Below are 27,103 nucleotides of genomic sequence, written 5' to 3'. Positions count from 1 at the left end.
GAATAGCCTCTATATTTGGCTTATGACCTCCCTCTGCCACTTGGCCACATGAGAACAGCATGTGAATAACGAGTCAGAGCCATCAGGAACATTATGGAGCAGTCGATCGGCATGCTCAAGTAACACATCCAATACTTTGGCCACTCAGCAGGAGAACTACAGGACGTGCCAAAGATGGGTACCCAAGTTTGTGGTAATCTGTTGCACCCGGTCTCCATAACATTGCTATCATGAGGACACTGCTATTGCCACCAGGAATCTGTAAGCTACCATGGAAGGAGGAGAATGAGGAGGAGGAAGAGGAGGAGGAAGAGGACGTGGCAGAGAGAATGCATTTTGGACCATTTCACTCCAGATGCTACCTGAAAGCGCTGAACATTTCCCTTTGCCACCATGGATCCACCATTCAACACTGTTATATTCATCAGAGACACTCCTTGGCCATCACCCTACAATAACAACCACAAAAGCCTTTTCATTAAAATCCACCACCTGGAAGAGAGAAGGATTTCAGTCCGGTATTCTGAGATGGATCTGAAGCCAGACCTCAGGTAACAAACATTGCTACCCCACTAGACCTCATCCTTGCTACCAAGTGTTTACAAAAAATATAAAATAAATGTACAGGTTAAAAAGTTTATTAAGATAAAGTAAAAACAACACTGGAACATTACTGCATTGCTTGGATGGTACTGGAAATAAATTAGGAATCACAAAATGGTACATGGTGATAAAGACAAACTAATTTAACAAAAGGAAAGTGTTGGATTTGGCCAGAATGTAATTCAGCTGGTCTTGTTAAGCCCCATTAGCCTTCATCCTGTCACTGTAAAAGAAAGAGAAAATTTTGAGTATTTGTGAGCATACAAATATAAATTTCAGACAGTAAATTTATGTAGTGGATAATTCACTGGTACTAATCTTTCACTTTGCTTGTAATTCCACTATAGAATAGCAAAATAATGTACCTTCCCATGAAATACTCAATATCATTCTGCTATTAGTATATTATAATACTCAGATAGAATTTCTACTCAATATGATGCTGGCACTAACCTAATTCAATTGCAAATTTATCAACCCATTGCAATGGAACAGCCACTACAAACTTCCACTATAAAAACACGTATAAATAAAAGGTAAATATGATGTATAAAAATGTTACATAGTTTTTAGGCTAATGTTTAGGTTAAACCTCACTCTTTATGTCAGTCACTTCCGACTGTACTAACTTGCTACATAATCAGTGCTACTTACTTAATCTCTTTAATTTTTTTGATGCCCAAAGTGCATTCAGGGAGCACAGAGAGGCCCCTTTTCTACTGTGCAAAGTCTAGAAGAAAGCAGGAGGAAATATAACAATCTGGAAAATGGATTAAAAGTGATTTAAGCTATTTAGGCATACATGAGTCAACTCGTCAACAATCAATGCCTATCTGCTAAACTGATCCAAATGTGTCAGTAACATGCAATAAGTGAATATTTTTGAGCTCAATATTGCCTACTCTGATGTCTTGTATAAATGCTAATTTTGAGAACAGGCCAGCTCTTAATGTCTATTCAATGTTGCACAATAATTGAACTCCTACACTTTCCAATTAATCCCAAAGAAAATTTAGAAAATCTTCTCTAAAGATTGGTATTTCAAGAAATAAAAATAATCGAGTTTTTTTTTGAAAAAAGCAAGCAAAATAGGCAAATGATCAAAAATGTTAAAAAGACTCGGTCAGGAAAGACAGGTTTCTAGACAGAAGGAATGGAATGATTCCATACATGATGGCCTTGACACAGGGAGACAACTCTGGCTGCATCCTGTAGTGTGTAACCTGAAATGGAATCGGCCTTGGGGACACCTTGGTGCAGCAGTTTGTGGAAACCATTCCGGGGCCTGGGTCTGAAGAACAAACGCTGCTTTGGTTAAGCTTTGCTCAAAAGAAAACCCTTCGATTTCAAATATTATTGCATGCTATGAATACCAATTCAGTCAATCTTGAAAATCATTTGACTGCTTATCGTATTACCCTGAAAGACCATTGTTGTCAAGTCCTTTAACGGAGGATCTACAATATTAGCCACACAATGTTCATATCTCTTATTCACAGTGAACTCAGTAGGTTCATTCATATTTGAGATCTCTATCTCTACTCAAAACTTCATTAAATATACTATCTATCATTCAGGATTGACCAATTATACATTGTCATCCACTTTAACTCTAGTTACTAAATATTAATAATGATCATTGGATGCTTATCTCCCTGCCTGCCCATTGTACTGATATTGTCACAGTGTTTGTGCTGTACAATTGTGCTGGGTCAGCCTGTACAACAGCACTGTAAACCACCAGGTATCGTGAAAAAATATAATTAATCCGCATAGATATCAGTCACAAGGCTTTTTATTTAGAAATAAATACAACTTACAAGATCTACTTAAGACTGAGAAAAGAGGACCAGAATGGCAGCAGCCTTCAGGTACATTTTGTTGAAGTGAAGCCTACTGTCTATTCACTAAGTATGCTCAGTCAGCTGAAGCCCTTTATTGCCTTGACTGAACCAGTCAGTCCTTTTATACAGGATTATATTAAAGGGGAGTTCCAGCTCCGTCCATTGCCAATGGATCTTTCAGAATATTATGTCAGTCATTTCAGGTGACAGCGACTTCAAGAGTAAGCATGATTCATTTAGTCTCATAGTTTCCTTTTGCACTTTTGAAATAAACAACTCCCTTACAGCAAATGCTTTAACTGCTGTGAATAACTCAAATGAATCCTAAGTCACACTGTCATATTTCCTGTGTAGCTGATGAAGCAGGAAGTGAGTGTGTTGCAAAAAGTTGACAGAAGGGGTTTAAGATGGTATGATCTGTGTGATGGTAGTAAACTATAACTTCTGACCTTTTTGATTTCAAGTGGGGAAGAGAACTTCAACAGTATAATGATAGACTTGCATTTCTATAGCACCTTTCACATCCTCAGGACATCCCAAAGCGCTTTACAGCCAATGAAGAATTTTTGAAGTGTTGTAATGTAGGAAATGCAGCAGCCAATTTGTGTAAAGCAAGTTCACATAAACAATAATGTGATAATGATTGGACGATCTAATTTTTTGGTGATGTTGATTGAGGAGTAAATATTGACAAGGATACCAGGGGGATCTCCCGTGGACTTCTTCAAAATTGTGCATGGGATCTTTTGCATCCACCTGAGAGGGGAGATGGGGCCTCAGTTTGACATCTCATCCTAAAAAAAGGCACCCCTCACAGAGCAGAACTCCCTCAGTATTGTATTGGCATGTCAGCTTAGATTTTTGTGCTCAAGTCTAGGTGGGTCATGAGCCCACGGGCAGAATTTTCTGCCTGTCGGGCGGGCCTGACCCAATCTCTGGCAGGTGGGGAGCCGATCCCCACTGGAGAATTGTGCCCCACCGCCATTTTCCGTGGGTGGGCCAATTAAGGCCCACCCAGCGTGGTGTCCGGCAGGAAGCACTATGCGCTTCCTGTGCGGGTGGTGGGGAGATTCATCAAAAGCGAGAGTGCTCTCTTTTGCGCATGTGCACGAAAGAGCGCACATGTCCCTGAGGCTAAGTGCTGCCTCAGGGAGATCGTTGACACTTTTAAAAACATTAAAATTAGAAAAAAAAATCCTTAACATGATTCCCTCATGTGACAATGTCACATGAGATGGGACATGTTCAGAAATTACACTAAAACCTTAGGTTGGACGGGCAGGTCCTTTAATTGTTTCAATGATCCCGTCAATGGCCTCAATTGGCCATTGACAGGTCGGCAGGCCCGCAGCTGATTTTGGTGAGCCCTGCCTTCCTGAAAATTTAAATGGGGCAGGATGATGTCGGGGGTTCTGTCCGACGTCATCCTGCGTCATTTTACACATCGGTGAGCGCACTCCGCCCCCTGCTCGCCAACAGCAAAATTCAGCCCCATATCTTTGTGACTCCAAAATGGGAGAGGCTGGCACACATGCCCTGTGAAAATTAATTGCTTGCTTTTATCGTCATCGAAAGAGACAAAGAACAAATAACAAATGAAAGTACAGCACAGGAACAGGCCTTTTGGCCCTCCAAGCCTGTGCCGATCATATTGCCCATCAACTAAAACATTTTGCACTTCCGGGGTCCATATCCTTCTATTCCCATCCTACTCATGTATTTGTCAAGCTGCCTCTTAAACAGTTTGGTAGGACTTTCACCTCGGCGTTAAGGGGGACACTGACATTTAAAAGAAGTAGAGAATGTTTAGGTAGAAAAAAAAGTAGCTGGAATATTGCCTTCAAAATCACCAGAAAACTGACTATAATCAAAGCACTGTCAAGAGTTCAGCAAAACAGTAACAGCTGAGGATACCGCCCAATGTGTTTTGTGGCACTACAACTATGCTAAATGGGATAGATTCAGAATACGTCTAGCAGCTCAAAGCTGGGTATCCAAAAAGTGCTGTGGGCTATCAGCTTCAACAGGATTGTATTCAACCCCATTCTGTAATTTCACGGCCCAGCATATCCCTCAAATACCACGTATGATTCAATAAGGATTGCAGGAGAACATGCCAGTGGCAGCATCAGGTGTAACTTAGCTAATAAAACCATGGCACAGGACTACATGCACACTGAAGAATGAAAGCAGCATGTGATAGATGGAACTAAGTGATCCCACAACCAATTAATTAGGTCAAAGTTTTGCAGTACTACCACATCCAGTCATGAATGGTGGTGTGGACAACTAAACAACTAACGGGGAGGAGGCTCACCCCATCCTGAATGATGGAAGAGCCCAGAATGTCAGTACAAAAGACAAAGCTGAAGTGTCTGCAACCATCTTCAGCCAGAAGTGCCAAGTGGATTATCCAGCTGAACCTCCTGCTGAGTACCCAGCATCACAGATGCTAGTTTCAGCAAATTCGATTTACTTCACATAATATCAAGAAACAGGTGAAGGCACTGAATACAGCAAATCTTAAGGGCCCTGCCAGCATCCCAGCTGTAACACTGAATACCCTGTGCTCCAGAGCTAACTTAGCCCCTAGCCAACTTGTCCCGGTACAGTTACAACACTGGTGTCTACCTGACCATGTGGAAAATTGCCCAGGTACATCCTGTCCATGAAAAGCAGGACAAGTCCAAACAAGCCAATTAATACCTCAACAGTCTACTCTCAATCATCAACAAAGCAATGGAAGGAATCATCAGCAGTGCTATCAAGCAACACTTACTTACAATAACCTGCTCACTGGTGCTCAGTTTGGGTTCTACCAGTGCCACACAAGTCCAAACCATATTACAGCCTTGGTCCAGACATGAACAAAAGAACTGCATTCCAGAGTTTGAGATGATGTTATTGTGATGTTGCTTTAATTGCTTTGATAATAGATTAACATGCTACTGAATTTGTAAATAGTTCAGTATGCATCATCACAGGAACTGATGCAAACCAAAATGTGATACAATAGTTGAATCAGTCCGCATATGTATAGCAGAGCTCTCCTGATTCTTGTTATCCTTCGATAAGGAACCCTTCATTTAGTTTGCCAATCATCATGGCAGTATTTGGCATATTCGTGTTAAGAATCAATTATACAACATGGTGGCAGCAGAACACAACATTGTGGTTGTAATGCAGACGTGTATAATGTGTTTCCAGCGTTGTTTGACATAGCGACAGCAATCACGCGCACAACATCATTGACAACAGGAGAAAATGGCTACAAGAAGCAGCAGCAATGAGATTTAGGACCAGAGAATTGGTACTCCAGAGTGAGTAATTGAAAGGGAAATTTTATTAGTCAACCAGAAAGACAGTCTGACAGAATCGGGCTCTAAAAAGTTGATCCAAATCTGGGCTTTGAGGCTGCAACACCATTAAGCGTCATGAGTTTACCTGCCAAAAAGAGCTCCATTGGCAGTGTCCCCATGCAGAGGCTGAAAGCCCACACTGCAGCCAATAAACTCAGGACTTTTCAGACGTCCAGTGCTGCAGGTGTAGCAGACCTGTACTGTTTTCCCTTGAAGGATAGTGTTAAAGAAAAATTAGTTTAAAGGGGAAATCCCTAGGAAAGCAAATTCTAGGAAGCAAAGAAATGTTGACACTATGGCAACAAAATATCCAGCTATGAACTGAAAGGTTCAGGATGCCTTTCATGAATTCCAACTATTTCATGAAGTTATGTTTTTCAGACCTTGCAGTCGTAGAATTCGACAAACTAGCAATAAAAATAATGATGGGCAATAAATGTCCCCACCACATCAACACTTCTAGACTGTCAGAAACAGACCAGAAAGACCCATCTAAACTCTGGACAATGCCAGATCAGTTAAGAGTCAAAGCCAATTTTAGAATTCATCGACTTGAACTGATGGCTTTTAGCCAACAGCCCAAATAAACTATTGACCAGTTCACTAGTAGATGTTGAGACAAAGACAAAGATTGTGGTTTTTATATATGCAGAACTTACCAAGAGGATCATGAAGTTGGTAATCGCAGTGACTTTAATAGAGACATTCCAAAAAGATCCAGCAACAACTATAGGTGAGGTAGCCAAGGCATCTAAATAGGGCAAGGCATGTGGTAAGTGCTGTCTCATTCACCAACCTCGTAACTGTTCCTATACTTAAAGATACCTGCAAGGCATATGGTCTAAAAGGACAGTGGGCAAGATTGTGTACGAAGTCTAGCATCAAGGAAGCGTTCAAAAGCCATAGCTCAGTAATAAACAGGTGCAACCTAGTGGCACGAATAAAAAAGAGTTTACCACGTGCCATGTCAAGCACAGGTACGCCCACAAGGTAGGCTGAAATCCAGGCAGCAAAGAGAGCACTGAAAGATGTAGGGGTGGTGGGGTGTGTCAGCTTCACTTCTGAGTTCTGAGCGGTCCGAATCGCTCCCACTCCCTGGGTTCCAGACCTTGGACTTATTTGGGGGTTGTGACAAAGTGCAGCAGACAACTGGTTTTGGAGCAAGAAAAAACAACAACTGGGTTTATTGAAGTCACAAATGAACTTATAACATTAGGATTACACTGAGATTATACAGACCTACAAAGTACACTTAGTTAAGAATGGGGACCACACAGCATAACGAGGGAAAATCACGCTACTAATCCCCTTACCTTTGTCCCACCCCCAAAACCTAACTAAATTGAACTAGGAGAGGTCAGGGATCATGCTCACCAACTAGGGCTCCATGACAGTTCAAAATCCAGCCTGGTAAGCCAGTTACAGTTTTGGGGTACGCTCTTTGTGTCCTATGGGGCCTGCCGTCCCCACATGGTCCTGGTCTGTGGAATCTGCGAACGTTCTTCAGTTGGGTGGAGGGTGCAGTTGTGGGTGGTCGATCTTCGTGGAGGGCTACAGCACACTACTCCCTTCGGTGTGGCCGCCCTGTCCTGTACCTCTGGCCCCAGGTTAATCCCTGTTCGGGCAACAGCACACTACTCCCTTTGGTGTGGCTGCCCTGTCCTGTACCTTCGGTCCCTCGCAGCCTGCGGCTGCTGGCTGGGGACCTCTGTCCTCAGATCGATCCCTGACTCGAGGGGCTGCCCTTTTAAACTGGGGAGCCGGTGACTATGGTTTCTTTGGCCGTGGCATTCGTGGGGATCGTCTAGGGACTCTGGCTGGAGGGGGTTTTCTGGCTGGTGGGTCTTCAACCCGAGCCACTGTCCCCTCTTTTGCGGCCTACAATCTACTGAGTGGCAGTATTGATGTAGAAGTGTAGGTATGGAGGTTCTGCATTGTCGCTACAAGTCTTCTATGTTATTGATACCAATGGAACTGCAGTAGCAGGACTGCCAGTGGGCAGCAAACTCTGGATCGAGATGATTCAAAAATCAGCAGAGCACGAACAGTAATCAAGGCAAGTGTGGTCCTGTTGAATCTATTCAAGATCAGCAATAGAGTACCCGGACAGATTTGGCACTATGGGCAGTTTTACACAAGACACCATTCTTCACCTGAAAGATGACACAGTTTCTTCCATAGATTCACCACCAAAGGGCAATGTCCAAGTGGACAAAGTTCATGTGGAACTAGGAGACATGTACAGCATTGACCTATTGTGGTTTGGGCAGGAAAAATGTGAAGAGTTCTCGAGAGAGATTTCCAGTGATCCTGTCCTCAAGGTGTTATGGCAGCTCATCAGAAGTGGATGGCCAAATACAAGACCTCAGAACCTTTGGCCGTACAATGATGAATTAGGGATTTCAAACAGAGTCATCTTCAAGAGCAGACAGATGTTGATGGCAAATGCACTCCTTCAAGATATCCTTACCCAATTACATCAAGGTTACATGGGCATTTGAAGAACAAGAAAACTCGCACATGAGGAAGTTTATTGGCCAGGGATCCACAATGACTTAGAATGAATGGTGAGGGTGTGCGACGTATGCCAAGAGTATCGGCCAGGTCAACACAAAGAGCCACTCCATTCTCACAATGTTCCATTACATCCATAATGACTGAGTTAGTCACCGTTAAATGTGATGACTTCTTATGATTCACCAACTATTTCTCCAAATTTCCTATCATCCGCCAGCTGAAAGATACATTAAGGACATTGGTAGCAAACATGATGAGTGCAATTTTCAGTCTTTCTCGTTCCCTGGGGGAGGTGATTTCAGATAATGGTCCACAGTACATTGACAATCCATTCCAAGAATTGTGTGCAAAATATGCTGTCAACCATGTTACGTCACCCCCATATGATCCAAGGTCAAATGGGCTAGCAGAATGAATGGTGCAGACACTAAAGCCATTAATTTTGAAATGTAAGGAGACCAATCAAGATATTCAAATAGCAATGTTGCTGAGTCAAAATCCTGGAATTCCTCCCTTAAAACACCACATGGCCTGCAGTGGTTCAAGAAGGCAGCTCTCACTACATACTTCTCAAGAGCAATGAGGGATTGGCAATAAATGCTGGCCTAGTCAGCGGTGCCCACATCCCATGAACAAATTTTGAAAAACCTGAGAGCAACATCGCTAGATACAGGGTTACCATCCCCAAGCAGCGATCATGTTCAGTAGGCAAGTCAGGACAATTCTTCCGAGGTATCATCTTATGGCTAGCCCAAGGCAATTTGTTGGCAAGACAAGAGAAGATGAAAATAACTCATGGCAAACATGCAGGCATGGGGTTGCCTCCTCTGCATGGAGGGTGGAAAGTCAGAGTGTTTCCCCCACACATGGGGCAGAATTTTGCCCTCGTCGGGCGCGTGGGCCCGGGAGCAGTTGCAAAGCCGACTGCCACCCACAATCCAGCCCCAACGTGGATTTCACGCTGGCTAGCCAATTAACGGCCAGCCGGAGTGAATCGCGTGCTGCAGCGCTGCCAGGGCGGGGGCAGCAGGAGTGCGAGCGCTGATGTTCGTACATTCGCGTGGGTGTGTGCAGTAAAAGAGTTGCCTCAGGGGGCTGAAGATCTTTAACATTACAAATAAAGAATTCTAAAATAATGAAAACATGTCCCCTCATGTGACTCTGCCCCATGATCAGGGACATGTAAAATATGAGTTCAAAAAGTTATTTCTTTTTAAATTGCTGGACGAAATCTCATCCCGCCTGCGGTTGAGGTTTCACCAAAAATGAGAAGGCCTTTTCGCCAACTGAACAGTTTGCTGGGCAGCAAAAAACTCAAGTCAATTACTTTCTTAAGGGCTTAATAGGCCGCTTCATTGTTGGCGGGCACGCTGCCAACTCCAGCGTGCGCCCGCCAACCAAAATATCAAGCGAGTGAGCGATGATGCCAGGGCGCTCACCCGACGTCATCACATGTCAATTTATGTTCGTTCGGGTCGGGCACGCGCCCACCCGAGCACAATATTCTGCCCATGGTTCTCTGTGGAAGTCTCAAAGATCTGTAATAAGCCACAGTTATAGGAGGTTACCATCCTGAATGGAGTGATGTTGTGGAAGAATAAATGCCAGCTGAAAAGCACCAAACCTTACACTTCTATAGCATCAAGAACACATACACATTCAAGTTCTGAGAGTGGAATTAGGGAAATTATACACAACATTCAAGCACAAGATAATTGTCAGTCTATACCTACAAGTCAAGAGAAAAGAATTGACAATTCCAAATCTCAGAAAAGTTTCATTGTTACCAGATTGGGTTGAGTCAGTAGACCACCTGTGCATTTCAGAGACACAACCTTACTGAAGTGTGCTACCCAGAACTGGGTACAATATCCCAATTTAGGCTGAATTAGGGTTTTATACAATTATATCATAACTTCCTTCCTCCTGTAATCTATGCCCTTCTTTATAAAGCTCAGGATCCTGTATTCTTTAATAATTGCTTTCTCAGCCTGCCCTGCCACCTTCAGTAATTTGAGCACATATGCCCCCGGTCCCTCTGTTCCTGCAACCCATTAGGATTGTACCCTTCTTGTTATATTGCCTCTCCTCGTTCTTCCTACCAAACTGAATCACTTCTCCTCTTTAAATATCTGCCACCTGTCCGCCCATTCTATCAGCTATCTATGTCCTCTTGAGGTTTATCACAATCTTCCTTACTGATCACAATTCTTCCAAGTTTTGTGTCATCCTCAATTATACATCACACATAAAAATTGCAATCCTGCCTCCAAAACATGTTGCCAACACAAGCCACTCACATACTCACTTCCATGGATTTGTGCAAGATGGGATCTATATTGACATCTAGGCGATCTTTTTTCCTCTTCTAAAATAGCACATTTACAAATTTTTAATTTATTTCAAGCAAAGAAGCTGAGTCTATCAAACCAGAATGTCTTCGAGGGGCAGGTTTGTGGAGACTGCCATCTATATCCTTGTGCTAGAGGTCATACAACGAGTGCAGTTGGCGGGGGGGGGGGGGGGGGTAATATGATGGTTTTACTGAAGCTTAGAAATATTACTATACCTTTCTTACTTATCTCCACAGTCCTTTTCACTCGCCTTGCTAAGGGGAACAACCCCAGCTTCAGCTTCTCTAGCCTGTCTATCTAATAGAAGTTCCTATCCCTGGAAACATTTTCGTGAATCATTTCTGCATCATGTCTAAAGCCTTCACATCCTTCCTAAAGTGTGATACCTACAACTGGACTCAAGGTTTGCATCATCTGCAAATTGAAATTGTACATCCCAGTCCAGATCATTAAAATTTATCACGAAAAGCAGTATCGTGCTGGCTGGGGATTGCAGTGTCTGCTCTGTGGTCTCAGGGTTTATCTTTGGCATCAGAGCCAGAGGTTGAGGCTTTTCTTGTTGTAAGGTGTTGGGTGTAGTTCGATAGGTCTTTTTAAGGCATTCATAGTCTTAGGTGGTTCAGAAGTATTTTAGTTACTACTGGAAACCATATACATATGTACAATAAAGATCTAAGCTAGGAGCTAACTCCATGCTTGATTTTACACATGGCTCTGTCCAACACTACACCAACCCCTAGGTGCGGGTCATGTGTTCTCTTACATCATTGTATGGGCAGTATTGTGCTCAATCCCATATTAACCCATTATGGGCCAGACCCTTATACTACACCTCCCCCAAGTCCTTATCCAATGTATGTGTTATCCCAGTTTACCCCATGTATTTATTTCATTCCTACTACCCCATCTCCCCACCTCTTCAAGTCTCTGAGGTCATAGGTTCAGGCGGTCTGGAGGTCTTATAGCCCTTTCATACCTTGTTCTCATTACTGTCGGAGGAGTGGTAGGCTCTGTCGCTGCAGTAAACTTTGTTGAATCGGAGGTTGTTCTGGCATCTGGGTCTCTTTTCAACCTCTTTTTATGTTCTTTGGCATTGAATATCTCTTTGTCAATTCCCCAGTTGTAGCGGTAGATGGCGGTTGGTTTATCTTGCACTTTATGGGACAGACGAGCACCAGGCTCATCTCTATACTGTTTTTCTCTTCTTCTTCCTTCATGCAACTTGCTGAGATGCAAGCTGGAATGGAAGATGGCCCTTCCTGTTGTGAGGGTGCGACTTGATAGTAAGCTCACCTTTGCCTTTGGCTGTGTGATCTGCTGTTGTCAATGGACGGCTGCTACTCAGTTCCAGCATTGTTTGTGGCACTATCGTGCTGGCTGGGGATTGCAGTTGTCTGCTCTATGGTCTCAGGGTTTTATCTTTTCAACTGGCATCAGAGCCGGAGGTTGAGGCTTTTCTTGTTGCTGGTTCCTCTCTTGACTGTCATCTACTCGAGGTGTCGTGGTAACCATCTGAGTGGTTGGCTGTTCTGACCAATAAGGGTCTTCTGGCACTTGTAACGGAAATGGACAAACCTGCCCAGCAAAGAAAGAAGAGAATTCAGGACTGAAGTCCCAGTCGAGAGAAATCTTTCTTGTTGGAGCTTGTTAGGAACTTGCAGTTCTGTATAATTGACGACAGTGGTTATCTTGACATCTTCTATCATTTTGAGGAGATTCGGGGGACACAGGCATCTCTGCTCAAGAGAGAAAAAGACTGGATATGGATGACACACATTGGCTCAAAGATTTGTTTGCTGCTATACCTTAATGGTTCCAGAGTCATGCCTATAACCAGAAGTCAGAACCCTCCAGGTCCATAAGGTGGAGTGTCTGTTGTTCATCGCCAGAGATATCTCAGCCACAGTTCTTTGTTCAATTTAAAGATCCTGAGGTGGCCATTACCAAGATATCTGCGTTCCAGAATGAAAACCCAGGATCTTTGACCTCACCCAAGAAGCATGGTTATATGTCCTCTTGGTGTGTTGTCTCAACCTCATGAATCCTCCTGGGATCTTTCGTGCATTTTGATGTTTTGGCTTTGCACAGTTTCCCAAAGTTTCCTATTCAATTACATTGAAGCATTGGACTGAAATTGCTGGATATTGATCACATCTGTGGAGACACTTTGACACTTGGCTCCACAGCACTGGCATGGTCACTCTACTGGTCAGTTAGGGTATTGCTTCTCCTGGCCTGGAGTATCCATAGCCCGAATTTTCAGCTTGGTGAGTGGTCGCAATTGGCAGGCCTGGGAGCGGTCGTGGAACAGACGCCGACCGCGATCAGCCCGTGACCACGGTTTCATGCTAGCTGGCCAGTTAATGCCAGCCAATGTGAAATACACGCTGAAAAGCTCAGCGCTGCCTGAGGTGGGGGTGGTGGGGGGGGGAGGGCAGGCGATGACGTTTCTGTGGGTGCAGGCGAGGGCTAAGAGGAAGCTCCCTGAAAGCAGAGAGCTGCCTCAGGGAGCTGCAGACCTGAAAACCTTGAAATACAGAGCAGAATTTTATGTCCCGTGGGCAGGCTGGCACCCGACCCAATCGGGCATAAAATAGTGCGTAATGAAGTCAGGTGAGCATCCCGACGTCATTGCGCACTTGCACGATATTTCGGTAGGTGGGCGCAAGGTGGTGTCGGAGCCGCACCTGCCGTTAACTAAAAGGCCATTGAAGGCCACTAAAAGCCAATTGATGCCGATTTTTCATTGCCCATGTGATTTGGCACTCATCACAAGGGCAAAACGGGCAGGCAACCAGTCGACATTTTCATAAATCTCATCCATGGGCAGGATAAAAGGGGTGAGCAACATTGCTCGTGTCAGTAGTGGGGAGTTTGGGACATAGTTTGCTGCTGGTGACTTATTGGAACTTGGCAGCTTCATCTCTGTTCAGGGCTTCATTCTTAGCCTTTCTAGGCTTTAATTTAGGACTCCATGTTGACTCCAAGGCACCCGGGGGATTCAGACCACATAGACCATTCCAAACCTTCTGTTATCCTGGTATTAGGGATTGTGGTCTCTGCTGGTGGCACCTCCTCTGAGGAGGAAGAGAAGGGCAGAAGGGAGAGGAGGCCAGGTGTCCCTATGCAGCTTCCAGGGGAGCAACCTGTGGGAAGAGATGCACAGGGGGTGCATGGCCAGCAGGAAGTCCAAGGCAGAAGGGGCCACAGAAGATGCCACTCTCCTGCTGCTAGGGTTCACAGTTGGCGATGCAGCTACCTCAATATGTGTGAGATGCAATGCTGAAGGAGGCTCAAGGGAGAGAGTGACCTCCATTTGTCAGATGATTGGGCCTGAGATCAGGTCGCATTAGCCCTCAACCTCTATGTCTCCAGCTCTGTCCAGGGCTCAGTGGGGGATCTATGTAGAGTCTACCAATCAGCTATCCACAGTTGCATCAAGTTGGTGACAGAAGCTCTGTTCAGGTGGGTACTGACCTTTATCCTTTAATGTACAGAGGAGGACAGCCAGGCTGAGCAAGCGTATGCTGGGTTCCCCGCAACCAGGGTGCCATCGACCACACGTGTGGCCATCAAGGCACCAGTGGGTCAGCCGGGTGCCTTCATCAACAGGAAGGGTTTCCACTCAATGAACGTGCAGTGTGTGATCACAGATGCTGATTCTGCAAGTCTGTGCAAGGTACCCAGGCAGCTCCCATGATGCTTTTATCCTGAGACACTGCCAGGTGCAAGGTTCTTCAGTGTTCCAGCTCAGCTGGATGGGTGGCTGCTGGTGACAAGGTCTATCCATTGAAGAGGTGGCTCATGACACCTCTACGCCACCCAAGAACTGTTGTAATAGGAGTCATGCATCCACAAAGGGCGGTGATTGAGAGCAACAGGTCTTCTCAAGATGGGTTTCCGATACCTGGACCATTCAGGGGGTGCACTACAATACCCCCAGAGCAGGTTTCACTGATAGTGGTTGCATGCTGCGCTTTCCACAATCTGGCGCTGGCAAAGGGAGACCCACTGGAGGAAGAGGATCTTGACACAGCTGCATGAGCCACAGTTGATGAGCCCAGTAGTGATTCAGAAGAGGAGCATGGTGAGGAGAACACTGAGTGCATGGAGGCAGACCTCGGTAACCTCCAGGGAGGCAGGGACACCTGGGGTATCTTGATCCAGTGCTGTCATCCAGAGCACCCTGAGAAGAGCCTGCAGAGATGAAAGGCAGCTCATGCACCAAAGTGAGGTCGCTCTGGACCTCCTGCTCACCTAGCTGGGATACTGGGTGCCCAATCCATCTCCCATATTGGCACCTGAGCTCAGTGCCTATGTGAGGGCTTGGAGGTCCGAGCGCAACCCCTGGAACCTCTGATTCTGTCCCTGGAGCTGCCTCGTCATGAGAGTTGTCACTCTCTCAATGGAGGAGGCAGTGCACCCGGCCATGAGGGTCAACGCAGTGCTCATGCTCCGCACGGACTCCTCCATAAAGGAGACCATGGCACGCATGCTGTTATGACACAGCATTTGGTAAAGGTTGAGTTGTTTAAATCCCAGAGAGAAACTTGAACAACTGACATAACCTATACTTTCAATTGGTATGTTTGAGATGCAGCTCTGAATTCAGGAATAAGACCACCGAGCCTCAAGAGGTTTTTTTATACAAAACTAAATTAAAAATTTATTAATTCAACAACAAATTAAACACATACACATCTACAAATTACTACCATAATAACTTTTTTTAAAAAACCCAAATTAATCACTACCTGTCAATTTTCACCAAGGCAACAATAACACATAGACTTTAAAGAGACACCAGGCAAAGCACATTTGACTTTACGAATTCAACATGAGATTCCTTGCAGTTTGGTTCCTTTGCAGGCATAGTTGTAGGTTTACAGGCTGGTTAGATCTTATGTGCCTCTGCGTTACACACACAATGGCAAGATTTTACGTAATGGCGAACGGGGGCAGGGGGGAATATTCAGCCCAAACTCCTTTCTGTAGCTTTTCTTTTGAATGTAAATTTTCCATTGTATCACCAGGCTTTTAACGTTACCTCTCCTAACAATATCCTGTCAGTCGGCCAATTTTATTAGTAACCTGAAGAAAACATGTTGCTTGGCATCTTCTAGCTGAGTGCAAGGTTTTACTCCCATTCTTGAATGCTTTATTCAACAAATACAAATTTACATTTTACCTTCTATCCTCCTTGTCCTTTACCCAATAAACATCTCAAACTACTATATATCAAAGCAGCCAGACTAGTTGGCTTTAAACCAATTGAGACTCACACAGTCAAACACACAAACACAGATCCCACTACAATGCCATTTTTAAAATAAGTTCCAATAACAGTATAGACAATAATATCTCTTCATCTCTTCATGACACATAGCCTCAGGGATCTCTGCCAGATCCTCCCGCACATCTCGCTGGACATCCAGCATCTGCTGCCTAATGGACGACTCCATTATCTCATTATCTGCCTTCAACTGAGCATCGTTCTGGTCCTCAGCAGTCCCCCGAATGCCGGAGCTCTGGGCACTCTCTTTATTCACCTGCACCTCAAGCGAGTGTGAAGTGCCCTCACCAATGTGCACCAATATTCTAGCTGCTGATCTAATGCCCATCAATGTGCTACCATCTTCACTGGTGCCTGCTTCAGACAGCGGTGCAAGTGAAACCCAGCAGTCCTCCAGCTTCAGGAGTGGCCCTTCGAAGTCTGCAGAGTGAACATCTGTTGGTGAATCTATGAGAGAGAACAAGGACATGTCATTAGTTAAAGTCACCACACTATGTGCATGTCAGGCACCCTGGTGAGACAATGGAGACCTGCATCACGGTGCCATTATCTTTCAATGATCAATGGGGGCTCCAGGTTCAAGGCTCCCATCAATGAAGGGACTGCACTAGAAAGGTTTTACAATCCGAAACTCTCACCTCTGTGCACTGCACTCTTGCCTTCATCTGGCACCCCGGCCTCACCATGCCCGGTTGCATGAACATATGGATGACAAAAACGCTGTGCACAGATTTTTACTTTTTTTAAATTTAATAACAGAAACCTCATCCTGCCCTTGGATGAGCTTTGATGAAAAATGCAAAGTCCACCTGACCGATTCGCTCGTAAGATCGAACAAGCTACGAAAAATCAGAGACAATTGCACTGTTAATGGGCTTAATTGGCCTCTTAATTGTCAGTGGGCATTGGCAAAAGACGGAAGCGTGCCAGCCAAGTGAAATAGCGCACGAGTGCTTGATGACATCGGGATGCTCGGCTGACATCTACTCGCATGATTTTACGCTCGATTGGATCAGTCACGTGCCCACCCATGGGGCATAAAATTCTGCCCCATGTTTCTGTGCTGTCTAACTAACTGAACAGTGGGGTTTACTTTGTATCATGGTTTGCTTTCTTTCCTTGATGTGCTGCAAACGGATTTTAAATTGCCTGGCAGTCTGGATGGTTTTCTCAAGGATTCGATCTTCCTTTATTTGAAGCATGTCTGAGAGTGTGTCATCCACCACTCCTAGAACTATTCCATCCCTGATTAGCTCAGATTTCAGGTCACGTTCATCAGAGCCTTCAGCCATTCTGCACAGCCCAGTAACGAAGGAGTTGATAGGTTCTCCTGGCTGCTGGGCACGTTTATTAAATTTAGTCCTTTCAAAGGTTCATCAAATTTTGCAAATGATTCATTGATTTCATGTCTAGCTATTATATTGTCAGCCATCGGGCCTACCGAATAAAGCAGGGTGTTAACTTTTCAGCTTCTGCCTTTTTATCCAGGCCTGAAGCAATCATGTATCTAAGGATTCTCATTCTCCAAAGTCCCAAATTTTGTGAGTGAACTGGGCCTTGGATAAGTCCAAATAGATCTGGAAGAGTGGATTTCTGACCTTTCTGCCTTTAGCTTCCAAGCTTTTCTTTGGAGCTTTTCTCTGGCAATTTCTTTCTGCACCTTCACTTCTTGAGCTTTTCTTTCAGTCAAAATGTGTCTTTGATTTTTTCTTCAGTTTTCCAGGGATTTTAGTTTTCTTCTGCAATCTCTGTGAGGCTTTGACTTGTTCCATTTGCTGCCACCATGTTGTAGGTGTTGGGTATAGTTCGGAAGGTCCATTTATGGGACATGGGCATCGTTAGCTAGGCCAGCATTTATTGCTCATCCTTAATGCCCTTGAGAAGGTGGTGGTGAGCTGCCTTCTTGAACCGCTGCAGTCCCTGTGGTGCACGTAAACCTACAGTGCTGTCAGTGAGGGAGTTCCAGGATTTTGATGCAGCAGCAGTGGAGGAATGACGATACATTTATTAAGGTTTTCAGAGCCTTAGATAGTTCAACAGTAAGCATTTATTAATTACTAGAAACTGAATACATAGGTAAGTAAAGGACTAAGCTAGGAGCTGTCTCTATGCTTGCTTCTAAACACAGCTCTGTCCAACACTACACTGACCATCAGGTGTGGGTCATGTGTTCTCTTACATCATTGTGTGAATGGTACTGTACTCAGTCCCAAATTAACCCTTTAAGTGGCAGGCCCTTGTATTATAGTACCAACCCTGGGGTAACACACTATACAGCTTTCTTAGGTCTGAAAAACAAAGGTTCACCACTACTCTTTGTTCCCTGTCACTCAACCAACTTTATATCCATCCTGCCTCTTTGTTTTATTCTGTGGACTTCAACTTTGCTGACATGCCTATTAAATGGCACATAACTATCCTTATCAACTCTCCCTGATAGCTCTCCAAAAAATTCAATCATGTTAGTCAGACACGATTTATATTTAGCAAATCTGTGCTGGTTTTCCTCAATTAATTTTCACTTGTACAAATGACTTGTTAAGTTTGTCCCAGATTATTGTTTCCAGAAGCTTCCCCACCAGAGAGGTTAAACTGGCCAGCCTCTGGTTGCTAGGTTTAAGCTTACAACCTTTTGTTGAACAAGTACTTAATGTTTGTATGATGACACAGCCGATGGTAAAAGCTGAGTTAGTCAAATCCCAGAGGGAAACTTGAAACAACTGTCATAACCCATTTTTGCAATTTGTATGTTTCGAGATGCAGGCTTTGAGTTCAGTAGTAATAAGGCCTCCGAATTTTAAGAGGTTTCTTTAAAACTAAACATTTATTAATTCAAGAAAAATTGTAAATACGTACATATGCCTATAAAATTGTTACTGTAGTAACTACAAAAATCCCCAACTTGATCTGACTCTCAGGGCAAAATTTTGCCCTTGATGGGCGGGCGGGCAGCTGAACCCCACCACCATTTTGAATGGGCGGGCCTGTTCCGAGGAAGAGCGAATCCCCAGCTGTCAAAGTGCGCTCTTTCGCACATGCACTCCCCGAGACTAAGTGCTGTCTCAGGGAGATCGGTGAAAGCTTTATAAACACCAAAAATAGAAAAATAAAAAAATTATTAAAATGTCCCCGTCATGTGACAATGTCACACGAGATGGGACATGTTAATAAATATGATTAAAACTTTATTAACCTTTTTAAAAACAGACATGAACCCACACCCCTCCAGTGGATGAGGTTTCTTTTTTTTTCACAAACCCGCCGGGGCTCCTGGCCGCCCGCCAACATTAAGGTTGGATGGGCAGGGCCTTTAATTGGGTTAACTACCCTATCAATGGTCTCAATTGACCATTGACCGGTTGGTGGGCAGACAGCTGATCGCGCTGTCCGCCCGCCTTCCTGAATATTTAAATGGGACGGGATGACGTCGGGGATCCCTGACGACATCCCGCGTCATTTTCACGTCAACGAGCGGGCCCTGCCCCCAACTCGCTGACAGAAAAATTCTGGCCATAGACACAAACACCGTTAAACTCTATTTTAAAAATTAATTTCCAATAACATTATAGACATTAATCTCCTCATGACAGTTTGCAATTCTGCAGCCCTCTGGCCCCACCCCTATATCTAAGGAGGATTGGAAGATTATTGTCAGTGCCTCCACAATTCCCAGCTTTATTTCCCTCAGCATCCTCGGATGCATCCCATAGTCCTGGTGACTTATCAATTTTAAGTATAGCCGTCCTTTCTAATACCGCCTCTTTATCAATTTTTAGCCCATCCATTTTCTCAACGACTGACTCTTTCCACCATGTCAGGGGGTTACAGGGCTGGAGACATTGCCAGTCCAGGAGCTAATGTAGGTCAGTAAGTGCAGGGATGACAGGTCTTGATTTCAAGTTAGGATTCAGGCAATTGGTTTGTTGAAGAAAAAGGCCTTGCTATAAGTTTATAAGTCTTCGAGAACCAGCATGAAAGGTCTGGGAGTGGGCCCCAGTCCACTGAGTTCCCAGTTACATCTACATTACTATGAGGAACCAATTACTACTCTGCAAGATGGAGGGAAAGTCTGGTCTGTCATCATTTGTTCTTTAATGATTAGCTGTGAAGTTACACTGGCCTTGCCTGGCGGTAATTTGGCTAACTGATTCGTCAACTGTATTCCCAGTGAGATCTGTATGGAGAAAAAAGGGAAGAGGGCATTCAAATGAATCTTACTCTATGTCCATGTTGTAATAATTATAATTTTCATCCTTGCTAAGGAACAATCAATTTGTTAATTTAATTTGAATGTCATGTACCCAGCGCTTCCTCATCCCCAACTCTCTCAACTCCTCCCTGTTGCTAAATTATCAGACTGTATATTTGACACCCAGACCTAGAACTGGATGAGCAGAACTTTCATCCAATGAACTATTAGGAAGCCTTAAGTCATTGATTTCAGCCCCTGCTCCAAAATCCATTCCCCAGCTACTGATTCCACCCCTGTCCCTGGCAACAATCTGAGATTAAGCCAGTCTGTTCACAACCTTGGTGTTCCATTTGACCCCGAGATGAACGTGCGACTTCATATTCACAGGATCACCAAGATCACATATTTCCAGCGTAACACTAACGGATTTCACCCCATCTCAGCTCATCTGCTGCTGAAACTCTCATCCATGCCGAGTATTCCAGCACACTCCCATTATCCCTCCGTAAACTTTAAAGTCATCCAAAATCTGGCGCCTGTGTGTTAACTTGCACCAATTCCCCTTCACCTTTCTGCCCTGTGCTCGCTACAATGGCTCCTGGTCAAGCAATGACTTGATTTTAAAATTCTAATCCTTGGGGCTGAATTTTCTGGTTGGTGGGTGGGGCGGAGCGGGAGCGGGCGTGGGTGGGCATGGACACGATCGGGTCCATGACGCCATTTTAGGCGGGCAGGCCAATTAAGGCACGCCCAGTGTGCTTCACAACTCCCGTGCACAGAGGGAGTGGGCAGGCGGCGGCAGATGTGAACAGACCACTGGGTCCAATGGCGACCCAGCGGCCTGCATAAAGTAAGGTTCAGGCAGCCTTGGAAAGGCTGCTCACAATGGCTGGGCGAAGGGCTGTGCAGGGGGCAATGAAGTTCATGCAAGTCCGGAGGAAAGGCCAGCGGGGCAGGCCAGGCTGGAGGGCAGGGCGGGGGGGGCGTAGTTTACCCCTCCTTTTTCAGACGACTGCCTTGTTGCCCTCCTCGCGGAAGTGGCAGCACAACGGGAGATACTGGTTCCCCAGCTTGGGAGGAGGAGGCCCCCCCACATGACGAAATGTGCCTGGGAGGAGGTGGCGGAGGTGGTGAGCTCTGCGACGTGGTGCAGTGCACCTGGACCCAGTGTCGCAAGCGCTTCAATGACTTGTTGTGCTCTGGCAGGGTGAGGACAATGTTGGCATTGGGCATTTAACCCAGCAGGTCGGCATACTCCCCCTTGCTACCTCCCCTCCTCCCAAGTCTGAGTGTAGTGACTACATTGAATCATTGACAGCATGTGTCCTTTGCTGGATGGTCAGCAGATATTGCCCATGCTGAGGTCAGCCTGAGAGGGTGATGAGATGTGTTTTGCCCTCACAGCATGTGTTACACTGACTCCCACATGACTGGTTTGGGGGCAACCTAGAGGAGCTGCACCTAGGCGCAGTGCTTGAACTGTCGGACACGCCAAGTCAGGGTGATGATATGCTGGGAAAGGAGCTTCAAGGTGACGTGACAACGAACCATCTGCTGCACTCTGTGCTCCACATGCTTGCGCCTCCTTGCTATGGAAGGATATAACGTGCGGTGCCTAATGTGATGTAGGCAGCATGTGTCCAAGGGGGGTGGTGGGGTGGTGGGGAACAGGCCTAGCATCTTTGTGTGAGTGTTCGACAGCAGCGGGGTGAGAAGGCTCTGGAGCCCTGATATGTCCCACTCTGGTTGGGTTGGGCCGTGCACAAGGAGACTCCCATGTGTAATTTTCACCAATCAGTGCTCGTCTCTCATTTTCAGGTGAAGAATGCTCATAATACGGCAGAGCGTGTGAAGACTGGCAGCAGTCAGGCGCAGATCACCATTCTTTGCTTCTCCGAGCAGGAGGCCCTGGATTTGGAGAGGCGCCATGCGCCCAGGTCCACTGGTGTCAGTGAGGCTGGGGTGCCACAACCAGGTATTTATGCCCAACAGCGATGTCAGCATTGTTCTTCAACAGCCACAGCACTGCTGAATGTCAATTGATTTAATTTTGCAACATGGCTTGATCATTGCTTATGGAAGGATGAGCGCATAATGATCCGGGGGATAGGGATGCACATTGACATTGTCTCCACGTTAAGTGATCCACTGTCCTTGTTCTTCCTTTCAGCATCATTGGAGCAGGGCCAGGAGGAGGAGCAGCAGATGCCCCCTCTCACACCTGAGGGGCCTGACGTTTCACCAGCATCACACCAACTCTGCCAGGCAGGCACCAGTGCAGATACTAGCACCTCGGTGGGAACTCAAACAACAGCTAGTGTCCTGGGGCACAGCGGTGAGGGCACTTCACAGTCGCTGGAGGAGCTGGTAGAGACAGAGAGTGCCCATGGTGCCAGCAGTCAGAGGAATTCAGGGGACCAGGCACATGCTCAGTCGGTGCCTGATGATGTGCCTCTGGATTCATCCGCGATGCAGCAGGTGCAGGAGATGCGGCCGGGTGTGTAGGAGCATCTGGCAGAGATACATGAGGCTATGCTTGGCTTGGTCACCGTGGTGGAGGAGTCTACACGGACCATTGCCGAAGCAACGAGCCTCATGTCCAAACGCCATGCTACCTCCATGGAGAGAGAGGCGACTCTCGTGGAGAAAATCCTGCAGGAGACCCATCAGGGCTCCCTGGGGATGCGCTCTGGCCAGCAAGCCCTCACATTGGCATTGACCTCAGCTGGTCAGTGCGTTTGGGAGATGGTTTGGGTGCCAGCCCGGTGCCCATCCATCCACGGTGAGCAGGAAGGTCCAAAGCGACCTCACGATGGCGCAGCTGCCTGTTGTCTCTGCAGGCACCTCTGAGGGAGCTCCGGGTGAGGGTGGCAGCTCCTCCGCCCCTCTCTCAGTGGTTGTATCATCCGGTGAGGCTGCTATGACTGGGGAGATGCCAGCTGTGGAACTGGTAGCTTCCTCCCAGGCAGGGCCAGCACAGGCTCCAAGGGCCAGAGGACGAACACCAAGGTCACTGAGGCCAATAGGACAGCAGAGTCAGCAGACTGGCTCAGATGCCACTCCCAGCGATGGGGCAGCACCAAGATTTAGCACACGGAAATGTAAACATAAGGCACTGTAGGCACACCATGGGTTTCTCACTGGTGCTTCTATGTTGGCCCGAGGTGAGGTCTTTATGATTTGCTTTGAATTGGAACACCATTGTCATTTTTTTGGATTAAGTTCCTTTGCTTGTGATATTAAATTCAGACATATGACCATGGCTGAGGGTACCTCTTTTCTTCTGCATGTGTATGGTTTCCAAAAATGTTAGGAGTGCTCTGTTGGACATTCGGCTTTATTAACAAGACCCTGAGTTACTGTGCATAACCTGGCAGGTTTGGCACTTAGGTATTGTGTATGGAGCCTACAGCCCAGGCTTGTCCTGGACATCCATCTGTGGTGTGTTAGCTGAAGGTTCATTGGACTAAAGTCTCCTGGGTGTCCCTGCCTCCCTGCAGTACGCCCGGGTCAGCATCTACCCCCTCAGCATTTCCCTGTGTGCTCATCCTTGGACTCACTGTTGGACTCATGGTGTGTAGCCACAGACACTGCGCAACATGTTAATAATCCACTGCGCAGCCCCCCTTTCCAGCACAAGATTGTGGCGAGTGCAGCATGCAACCACTATCACCGAGACACGATCTGGGGGATACTGGAGTGCGTCCCCTGAACGGTCCGGTCATTGGAAGTGCATCTTGAGAAGACCAATGACTCCACCACAGCCCTTGTGAAGGTGTGGCTCCTATTGTACCACTGTTCAGCTTCTGTTCTTGGATGACAGAGAGGCATCATGACCCACATTCTGAGGGGATAGCCCTTGTCACCCAGCAGCCATCCATCAAGCCAGGCCGGAGCACAGGAGAGCCCCAGCACCTGGGAGTGTCTGATGATGTAAACATCATGGGTGCTGCCTGGGTACTTTGCGTAGACTTATAGAATCAGCATCCTGTGGTCACACACTATCTGCACGTTCATGGAGTGGAATCCCTTCCTGTTGACAAAGGCACCGGGCTCACCTGCTGGCGCCTTGATGGCCACATGTGTACAGTCTATAGCACCCTGGACACGGGGGAAGCCAGCAATGGCTGTGAAGCCTCTAGCTCGCTGTGTCTGGCTTGCCTGGTCCCAACGGAAGTGGATGAAGATCAATGCACGCCTGAACAGAGTGTCTGTAACCTGCTTTACACAAGTGTAGACAGCTGATTGGAGACACCACAAAGATCACCCACCGAGCCCTGGAAGGAGCCAGAAGCAGAGAAGTTGAGGGCAGCTGTGACCTTCAGTGCCACTGGCATGTGGTGTCCACCCACACAGTTCACAGAAATCTTAGGCCCAATCATCTGACAGATATAGTTGACTGTCTCCCTTGAGAGGTGGAGCCTCCTTCGGCACTGCATCTCAGACATATTGAGGTAGCTGTTTTGCCGCCTGTATACCCTGGCAGCAGGATAGTGACGTCTTCAGTGGCCCCGTCCACCTTTGTCTACTTCTTGGCCCTGCGCTCCTAGTGCCTGTCCTCCCAAAGTTGGCTCCCCTGGAGGCTGAATGTGCACTCCTGGCCTCCTCCCCCTTCTAGACCTCCCTTCCTCCTCAAAGCAGCTGCCTCCAGTGGACAGTTCAGCTCCCATTGCCAGGCTAAAGAAAGGCTTCCTGAAACCTGCAGGCCCGGAAAAGATTCCTCACTGCAGAGTGCTGACCTGAAGGTTAAAAGTCCAGAGAAAGCAGCTGGTATGTGTTTTGAAGTGTTGCAGATCACACAGAGAAGTTTCAATAACTTTAAAAAATCAATACTTGACTGTGCACATTCACAACTCCAGTGAGCCCTCATATCCCGCCCGTGAATGAGGTAATACAAATATCTCCTACCTGCCTGTCCATTGTGCCTGTGCACCAACCCAAAGATTGCATTGGCACTGAAAAATCGGTGTTGAATGGTGAGTCAAGGGCCTTAAGTGGCCCGTTAATTAAAGGCGGGTGTGCATCGGACATCACTGCATGCCCGCCCAATGAAAATATCACAATGCCGCGCAGTGACATCGGGACGCTCACCCGTCACTGCGCGGCATTTTACGCGCGGACGTGCAGGGCCCACCCCCACACGCCAAACGGAAAATTCTGCCCTTGATTTCGAATCCCTCTCTGGCCTCGTTCCTCCCTACGTCTAGAATCTCATTCAGATGTCTGTCCCTCTAGGATATCTGCAGCCCTCTGACTTGAACCTCTTGAGCAACGCTGTTTTTAATCAGCCCACCAACGCTGGCTGTGCCTTCAGTTAAACCCCAAGCTCCAATATACCCTCACTACCTCTCTGCTTCTCTACTTCACTTTCCATCTATAAGACACTCCTTAAAGTCTGCCTCTTTGACCAAGCTTTTGGTCATCTGACCTAAAATCCCCTTAAATGGCTCAGTGTCATACTTTGTTGTATAATATTCTGGTGAAGAACCTTGGGATGTTTTAAGTTAAAGGTGCTTTTTTTAAATTCATTTATGGGATACAAGCGTCACTGGTTAGGCCAGCATTTATTTCCCATCTCTAATTGCCCTTGAGGAAGTAGTGGTGAGCTGCCTTCTTGAACTGCTGCAGTCCATGTGATGTAGGTACACTCACATTCCTGTTAGGGAGGGAGTTCCTGGATTTTGACCCTGCGACAGTGAAGGAACAGCAATATATTTCCAAATCAGGATGGCGAGTGGCTTGGAGGGAAACTTCCAGGTGCTGTCTGCTGCCCTTGTCCTTCTAGATGGTAGTGGTCGTGGGTTTGAAAGGTGTTGTCGAAGGAGGCCTGGTGAGTTCCTGCTGTGCATCTTGTAGATGGTACATATAATATGGTGTTGTCATGTTTAAATCAATTAGCTCAGTATAGCAAGAAAAGCTTTGGTTGGTGTTATACTTTAATTCAAGAGATAAGAGAGCCAATCACCACAAGTGGGTCCTGACAGTAACTGGTTGTTTTCATGAACCAAAAAAAAAATCAGTGAATCATCTTAACAAAAATTAAATGCATTCTCCCCACTGCAATTTTATCAAATGTTTGGGAGATACACACATCTCCTCTGATAAAATCTTTGCAGTTATTCTGGAAGATTTTCATCAATTAATTTGCTAAACCACAAGCAAATATAAACACGTTGCTGTGACACTGTAGTGATGCTTTGTTTCCTTTGTGCAGTTTCTGATGCTATATTCAGGTATGGACAGATGATGAGGAGATGTTTTTAAAACATGACATTTTACAGTCCATAGGACCCACACTCATGGCTAACAAAAAAGATGCAGTATATGTTGAATAGGGGATCTTCTCATCTTGTTCTGTCCTTGGCTTTATAACTTTGATTGCTGGGTCCTGTAATTTGGCTAAAATAATTCAATAATTTTCCATGTGTTTAATTTGTCAGGTGGAAAATGTATGCAAAGCTTAAAAAACATGAGCTAGTTCTGTTGAAGGGTCATGAGGACTCGAAACGTCAACTCTTTTCTTCTCCGCCGATGCTGCCAGACCTGCTGAGTTTTTCCAGGTAATTCTGTTTTTGTTTTAGAAAAACTCATTGCCTTAAGGAGCTAAAGAGCAGGATCCTCCCAGACTTGCACTAAGTGCGGTAGTGGGCCGGAAAGAGAACATTTTATCCACCATATCATCCCAATCGCACTTCATTAATCATGCATTCCTGAGAAACATACCGTTTCAATGGTGGGCAGGGTCTCATTTGCCTGACATGCCATCACCTTGCCACTCCCTCACACCAGGTGCCATATTTAAAGTGAAGCCCTGAGCACACATCTCAGTGCTTCCAGCCAAGGACTGCTGCACAAAAGACAGGATGACCCCAAAAGGCTAGAAGACTGCAGCCAACAGCCCCCCCCGCCGGTTTAGTGACGCATCCCTGGAACGCCTTTTG

This window comes from Carcharodon carcharias, chromosome 2, assembly GCF_017639515.1.
Source record: "Carcharodon carcharias isolate sCarCar2 chromosome 2, sCarCar2.pri, whole genome shotgun sequence".
NCBI classification, from domain to species: Eukaryota; Metazoa; Chordata; class Chondrichthyes; order Lamniformes; family Lamnidae; genus Carcharodon; species Carcharodon carcharias.
Note: the sequence above shows the minus strand (reverse complement) of the source record.